Below are 13168 nucleotides of genomic sequence, written 5' to 3'. Positions count from 1 at the left end.
CCCCGTGGCGCGGACCCCCAACCCGCCCCCGCCGTGCCCCTCGCAGCCCGGAGCGGGCACCGCGGCGAAGGCGAAAAGCCCCCAAAGACCCGAGCGCGCAGTCCCGGGAGCAGCTGCGCCCGCAGGTAACGCTCCCGCCCGAGGACCCGCGGCCCGCACCTCGGGGTCACCCCACGGCCGCCCCTTCCAGCCCCAGCTCCGCTTTTTAACCAACATTCAGCAGCCGAAAGACGCGTTCGGCGCGGAGGCATCGGGCCGCGCCGTGCCGCGCACCCAGCCAGCACCTGGGTAGGCAGAGGGCTGCGGGGCTCGGGGTCAGTGCGGGGAATTCGCTGCTGGACGGGGCCTCCCCGCCGCCCCGCGCATTCGGGGCCGAGGAGCGTTGCGTTCGTTGTCACCGACAGCGGCGGTGCGCGGGTTTCGGCCGAGTTTTTAGGAATAACGTTATCTCGGTCTGTGAGCTGCTTCGGTCCCGTGCGGGGAGGATTCGTGATGTGCTGTCGGAGGAGAACGGAGGAAGGCTCGGGAGGGTATGGAAAGGTATACAGAGGAATGGTGTTGGCAAACAGCTCCGAAAACGTCTCCAGGTGCAGTGTGTGGAGCTCAGTTCAGAGCGCCGAAGTGAAGGGGACACCCGCGACGGCCGCGCTGGGAACTTTTTCTTATTTTACAGCAAAAACAAGAACCAGACGGGGGAGCGGAGCCGGCGGCGGCGGCTTTGTACGCGTCCCGCGGCGTAACGGCCGCTCGGGCCGGGATTCGTTCCCATTCCTACAGAACCGCTGCTAAAACGCACAGCTGCTGCCCCGCCGCCCTGTAGCGATAGCGCTTCGTGCTGTGGGCAGAGGGGCGACGCTCCGGGCCGGGGCTTGGGGAGAAGGGGCGATCCCCGGCGCCTGCTGCGCGGGGTGGCCGAGCCGGGGCCGCTGTCACTGTCATTGTCACTGTCGCGGGGTCTGCAGGTCCTTTGGATCCCTTCCCGCGGCTCTTTTGGGCCGCTGCGGTGTGGGGACTTCGCGTTTTCGGCGATTTACAGCGCGTTTACAGTGAGTTAAAACGAGCCACGCTAGTTGGGAAAAAGCACCAAACTCACAACGAACCCAAGCGAACCAAACCTACCAAACCGAACCTCCGAGTCCCAAAGAAACAGAACGAAAAAGCCCGAAAACAAACGGAACAGCAGAGGAGAACGAGGCGGCTCAAAGCGGCTGCCCGGGCCGCATCTCGTCGGGCCGTTGCCGGCCCGGGGCAGGCACCGGGCGCGGGGGCAAACTCTGCCCCTAGAGCTCTTCGGCTCCGGACAGCCCCGGCCTGGGATGCCGCGGCCGAGGGCTGCAGGTGCGGGGCCGGACACCTTCGCGACACCGGAGCCCGAGAGGACCCGCGGCTCCCGGCAGCGGGGAGGAACCGTCGGGGTGACTCCACCGGGGTCTGGCTGCGGCCGCAGGCGTCCGGGGTCCGGAGAACGCCGAGGATGCCCGCAACCTCCGCTTCACCGCCCCGCGCCCACCCGGCGGCTCCTCCCGCCCCGCGCCTTCCCCCGTCCGGAGCTCGGGACCGGCCCCGACGGCAGCGCGGTCTGCGGGGGCCGCCCTGAGCTCCACGCCCGGCGGCGGCCCGCGGTGCTGCAGCTCCCCCTGGAGGTACCGAGCAATACGGAACACCGGCGCCGGGTTCCTCGCAAGGCAGCGCGGAGCCGCGCGGTGCTGTTCCCGCGGCTGGGAACGGACTAACCGTTGCCGTCGTTCAGACTGACATTCAATGATTCCTCTGGCAGTGTAACCCTGGGGCAAAGCTTCACCGCTCCCCGCGCTCCGGGCGCCGCGGGCACCCTCGCACCCCGCCCCGGGAGCTGCCCCGCCGCTTCCCCGCCGGCTCCCGGCCCCGTGCAGAGCCGCCGGGGGCTGCCCCAGGGCTGCAGCGGGGCCGAAGGAGCGGTGCGACGGGGCCGGGGCAATCCGAGAGTTGCGGCTCTTACTGGAGGGATTGCCCCGATAGCCCGGCCGCCGCCTGCAGGTACTCGGGCTGCGAGCCGAGGGCTTCTTTATTATTATGATTACTTTATTTTTATTTAAAATATTTATATATTTTAAGGAAAAAAAACCGACCGCCCGTCGATCTGCCATCCGATTCCGCTGGTGCCTCTTGGTGACTCAGCCGTCCCCTACTTCATTCCGATTGATTTTTGTTGTTATTTTTAACAGCCCGCTCACGGCGAGCGCGGGTTTCACGACCGCCCGTAGGGGCAGGAGGTGAGGAGCTCCGCGGCGCCCGCAGCACCCGCTCGGCATCACCCGTCCCAACCCCGCACAGCATCGCCGCGAGTCACTGCGGCGGCAGTCCCGCGCACGGAGGGAACAGCGGGCTGCAGCCCAACGGGCACCAGGCCGGGGCTCCCCGATGCCTGCCGAGACCTCACGGATTGCAGAGCCCCGGGAGGGTTTGTGCCCTTCGCTGCTGGGAATGAGGTGCTGGGCACCGGTGAAGTTCGGCAGCTGGCCGCGGCTGGGGGACTCGTGAGGCTGGCAACCTCAGAGCCAAGTGCTAGGGAAGAAATCTAAAGGAAATACCGCACAGAAGCTATACATCCGTTTAAGAAATGCCGTTGTGCATTTGTTCTCCTGCCTCGTAACTCACTTAGGACCTAAGAACTCCAAGGCAAGCTGAGAATGGGGCCCATGCAACTTGTTCTGTTGCTTACATCAAATAACTCTGCATCCTTCTGAGGACTTTTTGTAGCCCAGTGAGCAGCTCAGTTTGTACAGACGGGGTTAGTGCTGCAGGGTGAAGGTCAGCAAACAACTGCAAAGCCCAGAAGGGTGTTTGCAGTTTTGAGTGAGCAGGATACATATGGTCAATGATACAGCTGTGGGCTGAGCGCTGATTTGTTTATGCTAGCACGATGCTCTGAAACCAGGGCTGCTCTGTTCAATCCTTGCGTGCTGTAATCCCCTTCACCCGCCCTCCACATGTGTGTTTCCTGCTTTCAGCATGCGTTCTCTGTGTCTAAAGTGCAGCAAAATCTGTGTTATAAACCAGAGCAATACAGAGCACTTTGGGTGTTTTCAGAGTATTTCGAGCACGGTGCAAGCATATGCAAATCATCTCTTACAGTTGTGTGCAGTGCACGTATTAATCCCCGCATGCTCCCTCAATTGTTTGTGGCATCAGATTTGAAGAAAAACACAATAATGGATATTCTGAATAAGCACCAATTGCTCCTGGGCATACTCACCCCTGGGATGCCCAGACAGACCTGGCTGATGGAACACTGCATTTCTGAGCAAGATTGGGGTCTTCTAAAGGAGGGACTGAAGATTCTCCAATGCAAGGACATTGAGGGAAAATGCATCATGGTGTGGCATTTGAAAACTCTGCAAGAGGACATGTATCTATGGGTTACGATCCTGAGAAATATTTCAGTGTATGCTTGAGCTCATCACTACCCACGGCAGCAACCAAGTGAGTGCCTCACCTTCTCCATGTGCTAACGTCACACACTCAGCATGCATTTTACTACTGTTTTTAAAGATCTCCTGAATTGAGGCCACTACTCTTAGATGATCATGAGCAGTAGTTTATTTAAAAAAAAAACAAGAGCAGCTACTGCGCCAGGCAAGGTTGTCTTCAATGCTGGTGTCCCTCAGCTGTCCCACTGCCACCTCTTAGCAGCCCAGCAGCTGGGAGGACACTGCTCCAACCCAAGCCTGGGGACGTGATGGCAGTGTGCCTCCAAGGGCTTTTGGAGTGGAGCAGTTTGGATCTAGTGTGTGCAGTGAGAAAAAGAGAAATTTTTCCATGATCTCCAGGGGAATTCTGAACCCTCCATGGCCACTGTGGAGATGGACAAGAGCATGATCCACTTCAAAGGAGAAAGGCTGCATAGTCAGAGAAGGGCTGGGAAGAGAATGGGTCGGATGGAAGACAGAGCAGGCAGACAGCAGGTGAACCTGGACTGAACCTGAGCAGAGAGCAGGCAGTGGGCTTCTCCCTCCTCCGCTCATGAACCCTGTGTTCTCCTCCCATGGTGGCTGATCCCTGCTCAGAGGACAGCATCCAGCTCACTCTCCTTAGTTTCCTTCACAAACCCCTTAAAGTAATTGAGGGACCCACATGGGCTGGAAAAGGGGAGGATGGAAGCTGGTGGAAAGGTGTCTCCCATTCCCCCACGCAAAGAGGCACGGTACGCCCAGTAAAGGCTACTGGTGATTGCTGCAGCTCTGCCCTGTTTGTGCCACCCGCCCCATTCGTTTGACCTGCTCACCCTCCATAGGCTGGGGAAGCCTATTAGTGGGTTATATCGCTCGTCCAAACACCCCTCTGGGAACGGTTTCCAAGAAAAATACAAAGCTCATTCATTTCAACAGCAGAACTCATTTTAGCCGCAAGAAAAGTGCTGAAAGCCCAGGCCGTTGCACTGCAGCAGAACCAGAAGTGCCTCCAGGCTGCTATTTTGAGCTTTACAGATGGATGGAGAAGGGAAAAAGATACCTCAGCCTCACTGCAGACTTCCAAGTGCAGTATGAATTCCCCTTTTCCACTTCATTTGTCCTGATGATTGCTGGTTGTTCAAATGCAACCAGGACCATCTGAACCTCCCCACTGTGCTTGTCTGGAGGCTGCCCACATAGGTACACCTGTGCCAGCTGTTGAGGAAGGCTGACTGTGCATGGAGAGGAGCAGCGGAGACCCTGGGACAAGGAACACTTTGGGGTGAGGGACCCTGGCTGTGAGGGAAGCAGGGGTTCAAGGAGCTCGAGAGCTAATGACAGAAATCAAAGCTCATAATAAGTGAAAAAATATTTTCTGAATCTCAGAAAGCCCTCACAGGAAGGCTCTTGATGCTGCTTGAAAGGATTCTTGGACAAAAGGAATCTCATGTAGAACCTGCAGGTGGAGAAGTCTCCATGACTTTGTCCAGAGGGCTCTGCCCGACGGCACAGTGAGAACTTCTGTTGGGAAGAAGAAGCAAGTAAATACAGTGCGTTGTGTTACCATCAGTGGGAGCTGGTGTGAGGCGGCGTGGGGCCAAAACAGCAGTGCCAGCACTGCTGGGATGTGCAGAGGAGACCGCACAAAAGGTCACCAGCGGCTCAGCAAGGTGACCCTGACCTGTCTCCAGCCTCCAAGCAGACAGCTCTTGAGCAAATAAAAAAACACAGTTATTAAAGTACTCTTTGACAACGACGGTAACAAAAAAGAGTGAAGCGAAGCCAGAACTGCAGGCCTGTTTTATTCAAAGCATAATATTTATAGACCACAGATACTGAAAGGCAGTGCTATTGATTTCAGGACCATCTCTATATTTAGACAGTGGCAGCACAATGAACGTGTCTGCCTTCTGAAACACAGTGAGACAGGAGTTCTAGTTTTTCAGAAAGGGTGTTTTCACTCTTAGAGCTGTTACTTGTGCCTGGAAAACAAGAATATTAGAAATAATTTACTGGTAAAATTACAGGTGGAGCCAGAAATGCTAAAAGGCTGTTCAAAGCATCACTTAGGTCTGATTGAGTTCAGCATTAGTCTCATGTTATCTTTCTCTCCCCACAGTGGTTTCAAGAAGATATATAAAAGCAGACCGGGGCCGATGTTTACTTTTGCAGCTAATGGTTCCTCAAATCTACCACAACTTCTAAGGAGCAGATAAAAGCAGCTGCAAGAATGATCTAGAAATAAACATCCAGAAGAAAACAGAACTGCAATCAAAGTTCCAGCTGTTCTCTTCTCAATTCTTATCAGGATTCTTTTTAATCAGACATTTTGAAGTCATAGGCTTATTTCCAACAGCTTTTGCCCGTACATATATATATATGTATGTAAGTCCCTTGAAATATTACAGAAGTTCTGTTTCACATCAAAATAGTGTACATTGTCACTGAAATTATTAATTTTCTTTTCTTCATCCCCCATGTTCTCTCTGGGCCCCTCTTTTGCATCTGGCATGTGTACTGATACTCGAGATGACAAATACTGATAACTGCGAAGCTGCAGCGCTGCATACTTCCACAGCACGCAGCTCAGCCAATGCTAGGCATTGATTTATGTGCTGCACTCTGTTCCACAGCACAAGGTTGTTTTTTTTTTTTCCTAATTCCATACCTTTAATCTTTGCCACCTTCAACCTAGCGTGTGTCAAATTTCCATCTTATTGTTGCAGCTGTGGTTTCTTAAAACTAAAGTACATTTCTTGAAGGCAGTGGCACATTCTTAAGTATAATCACAGATTTAAATGCTCAATTGCTCAAAAAATGCCTGGGCTCATTAAAATGCGATGGTAGTTAGAAGGTTTATTCTTTTTCCCCCCTATTAAATGGTTTGTAGCAAGGTTTTAAAAAACAAATTGGGGAAGTTCGGATGACTCTTTATTCAATCCAAATCTGTAGAAAGTGTAGTTACTTATGGAGAGGTAGAGACCCTAAGCTCAGGATTCTCACCAGTGAAGAGGTGGTTTACAAAATACATGGGACAGAAGAAAGATCCCCCTCACATAAAAAGTCTTCCATGGGTGTATGGATGAATAGACACAAACTCTACCATCTAGGTACTATGTTACGTAGGGTGACTACATGACCCCACAGAACAAGACAGCCTGAGAAGCTGGCGTTGCCCAGGGACCTATATGCTTAAAAGGAGCTGCAAAAGTGAGGGATTTCAGTTGTGATCTTCAGTACTTGAAGAGAATACCCAGATTTCCCGTGCTCTCCCATGGAGAAAGCAGCAGAGGCTATATGCTATAAATATTCCTCCAAGAACTTGGAGTGAGTGTTCCATGCTACTGTCGCGTCTGCTCGGGGCAGCTGTCTGTCTGTGCAGTGGCTCTTCCTACAGGTGGGCTGCTGGAGAGGTCCCTGCCTTTATTTCAGCCATTTCGGCCCAGGGTCTGGCACGGTAACTCAAGTCCACTTTTATCTTCCTTAAGGAAGCAAAGACATTAGCGTTCTCCACCAGAGCAGCTGAGATATGTCCTATTCCAGGAAAAGGCCAAGAAAATAGCCGAGAGCAGTAAGAACTTAAACCGCTGCAAAAAATCTGCCAGAGGACATCTGTCAAAGCCCAGAGAGTTCCAGTTATGTATGATTTCATTTGATCCCAGAGGCTAAATAATGTACAGGAAAGATTTAATAATGTTATGCAGATTATGTGTGGAAATGTAAAAGGAACCAGATACAATGCCAGTTTGAAAAATGTTAATGTGCTCATAGCACTATTATTGCCACAAAGTCAGAAAACACAGCTTGAGCAATAGACTATGATAATAAAATTAAAAAATTGGAATAGCTCAAATATTTACTCAGGTGAGACTATTTGATTAAAAAAAAAAAAAAAAGATGACTTAATATTTTCTCTCTGCCAGGAAATAATCTGTGGAGAGAGCCCCATTACTGTTGCCACGTCAGTTCCATTTCCATGTGAAACCTTGATAGTAAAAACATGGTAACCAAAGATCACGGTCCACCAATATTTCCAAAGGAGATGTCAGCTATTAAAAGAACAGAAAATGGCCCACAGCTATATCTGCTTGCAAGCTCAAGTTATGGCACGTGACTGAACTGCAGGTGTGGTCCCTTTTGCTACACAACTTCCCAGAAGCAGGAATTTCTGACAGAGACGGGGGGGGAGGGGAGGATGGATGCAAACTGCCACCACAGGACCCGCCAAAGGGCATCTGTCACATCCTCTACTATCACAATGCTCCTGTGCCACGTGACAGTATTTAAATACCAGCAAAGAAGGGATTATTGGACTCATAGCCAGGATGGCCAAAGGCTTCATCATTAAACAACAACCTGAAAGCAGAAGAAAATGGATCCTATCTGGTGACACCTGAAAATTTTAGTACAGCTTCTCACAAGGAAACAAGTGCAATGCTTTCTCGGTTTCCTGAGGCTGGCCCTTGTGGTGGTCCTTCTTTGACTGGTGCTTTTATTTCCCTTGGGATAGTGGTTGTAGTTCTAGCAGATGAAAACTTATGCTTATCAGTTTTTCTTGCAGTGGAAGGATCTGAGACTTTTCCTTCCAAGGTTGGATCTCCACTTGAAGGGAATTCCAGCAGGTTTCTTCAGTTTCTCATTTCCTCTTGCTATTTCTGCTCTCATCTGTTTTACAAATGGCCACCATAACATTAAGCTTATCTAATGGACAGGCCTCCTGCTGGAAGACTGCCAGCAGCAGCCCGAAAATGAGTCATCTGAAAGCATTCAGAAGAGATGGCCATCACCTTCTCCCTGAACCTCAGACATAAAACTTCTCTGATAAGCACATACTCCAATGTCATGAAAAGCAAGAAGTTACTCTTAAATTCAGATGTTGCTTTAAACAGCTTTCTTGCTGAACTGATCTCACTCTAAAAATAATAAGTTCTGTTTTTCAGTGTTTGGAAAAGATGCTAGTTGTACATACATAAAGAAAAGAGCAAATGTCCCAGTGACAGCTTCATTGTGAATCCAAGTTTAATTCTACAGTTTCTTCTCCTTATTTTCATAGAAATATAGAATGGCTTGGGTTGGAAGGGACCTTAAAGATCATCTAGTTCCACTCCCCTGCTGTGGGAGGCGTTGCCAGCCACTAAATCAGGTTGCCCAGGCTTCCATCCAACCTGGGCAATCCCAATCCATCCTCCAATTTTGTTCACTGTTCCTTTTCTCTGTTCACTGTGGCAAATTCTGGGTCACAGAATGGTTGAGTCTGGAAGGGATCTCTGGAGGACACTTGGTCCACTGCCTGGTCCATCTTCTCCCGGCTTTGATGTTTGGGCAGAGCAAGTAGAGGTATGGCAGTGGCTGTCATCTTCTACAGTCAGTGAGACCTGAAGGCTTTGGAACAACTCCTGCTGAGAAAGGCATCAGAAGTAGGATGAATTGCTTTTCCTTGGCAAGGGAAATTCTGTGAAAATGTTGCTGCTCTTCATGTGCATATACACAGAAGATGAAATCTCCTGAATTTTGCTATTGACCTTGGTGAGACCTGAATTTTATTCAAAAGGAGGAATTCAGTAGGAGTGCTAGGTCTCCAATTTAGGAACTTGAGTGGAAGCCCAAAAAAACTGCCCAAGGTCTGCGTAAGACTCTAATGACACAATGTGTAGCAAGAAAAACTGATACAAGAGCTAACCTGCTGAACCTTATAATAAAGAAAAACAGAGGTTTGCCATCGTAACTTTTATTTGGGTAACACCTAAGAGGAAGAGCCAAAAGCCACATCTTATAGAAGAACCAGCTCTGCAGGAATGAGGAACTGGGGGCTATGTGCACAAATCCCTCACTCAGGCTTCTGCTTCCCAAAGAGAAGGGATTTTGACCTTGTAGGAGAGAGAAAGAACAGGTCCTAAGTTGGAAACTGAAGTGTGAAGACACCTACACAACAAGAGAGAAGCCCCTGGAGCACCTTTATTTTGGAAAGAGGACTGACAACAGAATAAGGAAGACCTGCTGGTTCCTCCAGTACAGACACAGAGCTCGATGGAGCCTGCGCTGCCCAGCTCCCAGCTGTCCTGCAGCCTTGGCACTATGGGGCCTGTTCCTGGCCTGCCCAATGACTACCAAGGCAGCCAGCTTCAGCCGTGGCCTTCTCTGCTGAGGAAGCAGGAGACAGGGGAAGGCAGGCCCAATGAAACTGAAGGATGCATCATGGTGTGCAAGGTAAGGCATCATTCTGGAAAAGAAAATCTCACCCACTTAATGCTGTTTTATTAGATTAAACTTCACGTTAGCTTAGTTTCTTTGTTTTAGAGTAAATAAGAATTGATTTAGAAGGATGCTCTAGTTAAGTGACTTCAGACAGTATGAACAGGCCCAGCTCTGGAGGTGCCCGCTGCTGAGTGACAGCAGCTGTGGGTCTGCCCAGTGCAGCCCTTTGCTGGCTCAACGAACCTTCCTGAGGAACCCCGAGGCTCCTTCAGCCTCTGGCTTGCTGACAAGGCCTAGTGCTGGTCATCTTGTTCTGCAGCTGGGACAAACACATGAAACAGATTTTCTGGAATCCATTGCTTTTCTGCAAGGTGTTATTTAAAAATTACACTGCAAGAGATTATTACTACAGGCACAACACTTCCAGAGCAGACTTCCTAGAAGCACAGCAAGTTTGGGGAAAACCCTTCAAACAATTCCCCTTACTGTAAGGCACCTGTTCTCCTTAAAACACTTTTGTTTTTAGTGGAAGTCACCCCAGCTGAATTAAATTTGTTTCCCTTGGGTTTGCATTTTCTTTAGCCAACACAACAGCTGCACCATGTGGAGATGAGCCACAAGAAGTGTAACAACACATGTTTGTGATTGCTGTATCAGCTTTGGCAGATTTAAGTGCAGAGGTCTTTAGCTGCCTTCTATTAGAGAGTCAGCTTTACAATATATACAACATCTTGCAAAGTAGTAGCAATAATACATGTAGTTTTATGTATTTCTTGTACATGCTGGTACAGTAAAACCAGAAAGGAACTGACTATTACTTACGGCTATAAATATTGTCTTAAGCACAAACGTTTTCTTTTCTCATGCAAAAGTAGGAACAGAACAGGAGGATGGGTAAAGCTGTGATAAAATCCCCTGTGACCCTCTGTGCTAGCTGTTACCGGTCCTGCAAGAGACACTCAACCAGTCAGAATTTGTAGAAACCCTTTTATTTCAAAGCTGTGGTAAATTTAACTGCTCCAAGAAATTACTGAATTCCTGGAAAATAATGCATAATCTTGGTTCAGTGTGCTTATTTTTTTTTCTTATTTCAAGAACAAGTGCCAAAAAGCAGTCTTGTAGAGCCCAAATTCATGTATTTTGGAGATCAGCTTTGAAGTCTACTTTTGGAGCATTTAATTAAGAGCTGCTGAATATTGTACACCCATCAAAATGAGGTACATGTTTTTGAAAGACCATTTTGAAAGTTCAAGATAAATGCTAATAGTAGAGTACAAAATCAATCGCTTGTGTTTATAATGTGGTGTTCCTGTTACTTTATGCATAACCAGTGCTGTGCATTTTTGTGGGCAGCTTTTCTAATTCAGTTCTGTGATTTTAATCTTTCTACACACTTTCTTGCTTAAAGGTACTATACCATATAAAGAGCCAGCACAACATTGCCTAAGCGTCCCTGTCACTCTGAACAGCAATTTTTCCCCCTGTCTAAGATTTCAAATTCTTAGCATCTATTCCATGATAAGGAGACTGCTTCTACACTGTTTTATCTTCTCAGACTGTATCATTTCTAATTGGATGAACTTATGACATATTATGAAGAGGTTATGTCTGATTTTGACCTTTCCTCCATCCTCCTGGGAGATGAATTGGGCTAAGGATGGAAACAGCAGGCAAGGAAAAGTCTGCATTTATACTCACACACCCGTGAATGAATGAGACAGGGTCCTCCTTTGAGAACTGATCTCCAAAGCAGCATATTTGAAAGAAAGATGCCATTGATGCTAATAGATTTTGGATCAGGTCCTAGAGATATTTTGCCTGGTCTGAGCTGTGTGAAGCAGGGATTTACTATCTATAAATCACTGAAAGGAGACACGGTACATATTAAAACACGAAGTTCTGCTTCTTTCCTCTGTTTCGTTTTTTTCACTGTATTGCCTAGTATTCAAATTAGCACATTCATTTTAAAAGTAGCTTTAAGGAATTTAAAATGTGCCTTGCTAATCTAGGAAGAGCAGTTTAATACCACCAGTGTAATGAATTAGATCATGGAACCACAGAGGAGCTCAAGGATGAAGCAATAAAAGTGGCGTATCATCCAGTTCAAGGTTACACAAAACATTAAACTCTCTCTTGTTTAGAAGACATTGAAATGTGATATATGAACACAAAAGAAGCAATGTCTTCAAATCTTAAAACGATTAGCAGCTTTGCTCTGTAGGGATTTAGGGGAGGAGATGGACTCCACCCTGAGGAAGATAAAAGGCCTCAGTTTTCTCAGCTGGAAGGAGTGATTCATTTTAGGTGGAAGTGGTATGCATGCGATATTCCTCATGTGGTAAATTAACTGTTTCCATTAGTAAGGTTCCTAGCATATGGAATTGCTCTATTTTCTTCTGCTCCGCAGGGAAAATTATGCCACAAGAACAGTGCTTTTTTGCTAATCCCAGTCTGCTTGAAAATAGGCAGTGCTGATGGCTGTTGACAAACTCTTTTTGGCTACTCAGTAATTCCATCCGTGTTTCATTGGTTCCCTGCTTTTTTAGTGAAGGAATAACGGGAAAAGCTTAGGTCTGAAACTTAATGGGGATCGTAAGCTCCCTAGATAGGGACTTGCTTTATGTTCTGCTGTGTTTTTATAGTCTGACCTATGTAAATTCAGTCTTTTCAAGTTTTGTCTTTAGCAGAAAGTGCCCTTGCTGTGTGGCAATGCTATTTTAAGCTCTCATCTTTAGCGGCCAGGCTGCCATAAACCCTCCTGCCCCGATACAGACTTAGCCTAATTAGTGAAGGCTCAAATCGGTGCACTGCATAAAAGAAGTCCAGCGAAACTGTATTATTGCTGTTTCTTCAGTATATGGGCTGTTGCGGGGAAAGCTTCCCGCTGATTTTAAGAGCAGAATGGGAATGTAAGCGCAAATCCTAATCTTCTTCTTGTTCTAAGTTTATTCTTGTATTTCCATGGCATCTTATCTCGTAATCAGACCCATTACTTCAGAGTCAGTCGTGAAATGGCTATTATGCCACTGAATGTTTTCTGTAGGGTATTAGACCAGAAATGTATTTGGGTATTTTTTTTCAGTGTGACTGTACATGTTATATGAGTAGCTTATTTAGACTTGAATTATGATCTTCCGACATGTTTTGATTGGGAAATGTCGGAAAAAAGTAGGAAACGGAAATTTGGTGGTTTCTTGATTGTGAAGCCATTGGAATGAGTGATTCTTTCACATACAGAACACCTGCTTTGTTGTAGCCATGGAATAAAGCTGGAGATGAACTTCAGAAATAAACAAGTAGGGTTCTACTTAAAAACAAACAAAACAACAACAGGAAACCCTATATCTAGAATAAGCTTTGAGCATTTTTTAACATAGCTTTTATAATGTTCAGTACTCACAGTGTGCTTCCCAGTAGTACTAGGTTCCTCTTTTTTGTCCCTTGTTTCTCTATACTTGCGCTTTTTATGCTTTCCTTCAAGCACTTCTGTGAAAGGCCCGCAGTGGATTTTGCAAGGACATTTTCTTCCTTTAAAGCTGAAA

Source organism: Numida meleagris, chromosome 2 (assembly GCF_002078875.1).
Source record: "Numida meleagris isolate 19003 breed g44 Domestic line chromosome 2, NumMel1.0, whole genome shotgun sequence".
Taxonomy (NCBI): Eukaryota; Metazoa; Chordata; class Aves; order Galliformes; family Numididae; genus Numida; species Numida meleagris.
Note: the sequence above shows the minus strand (reverse complement) of the source record.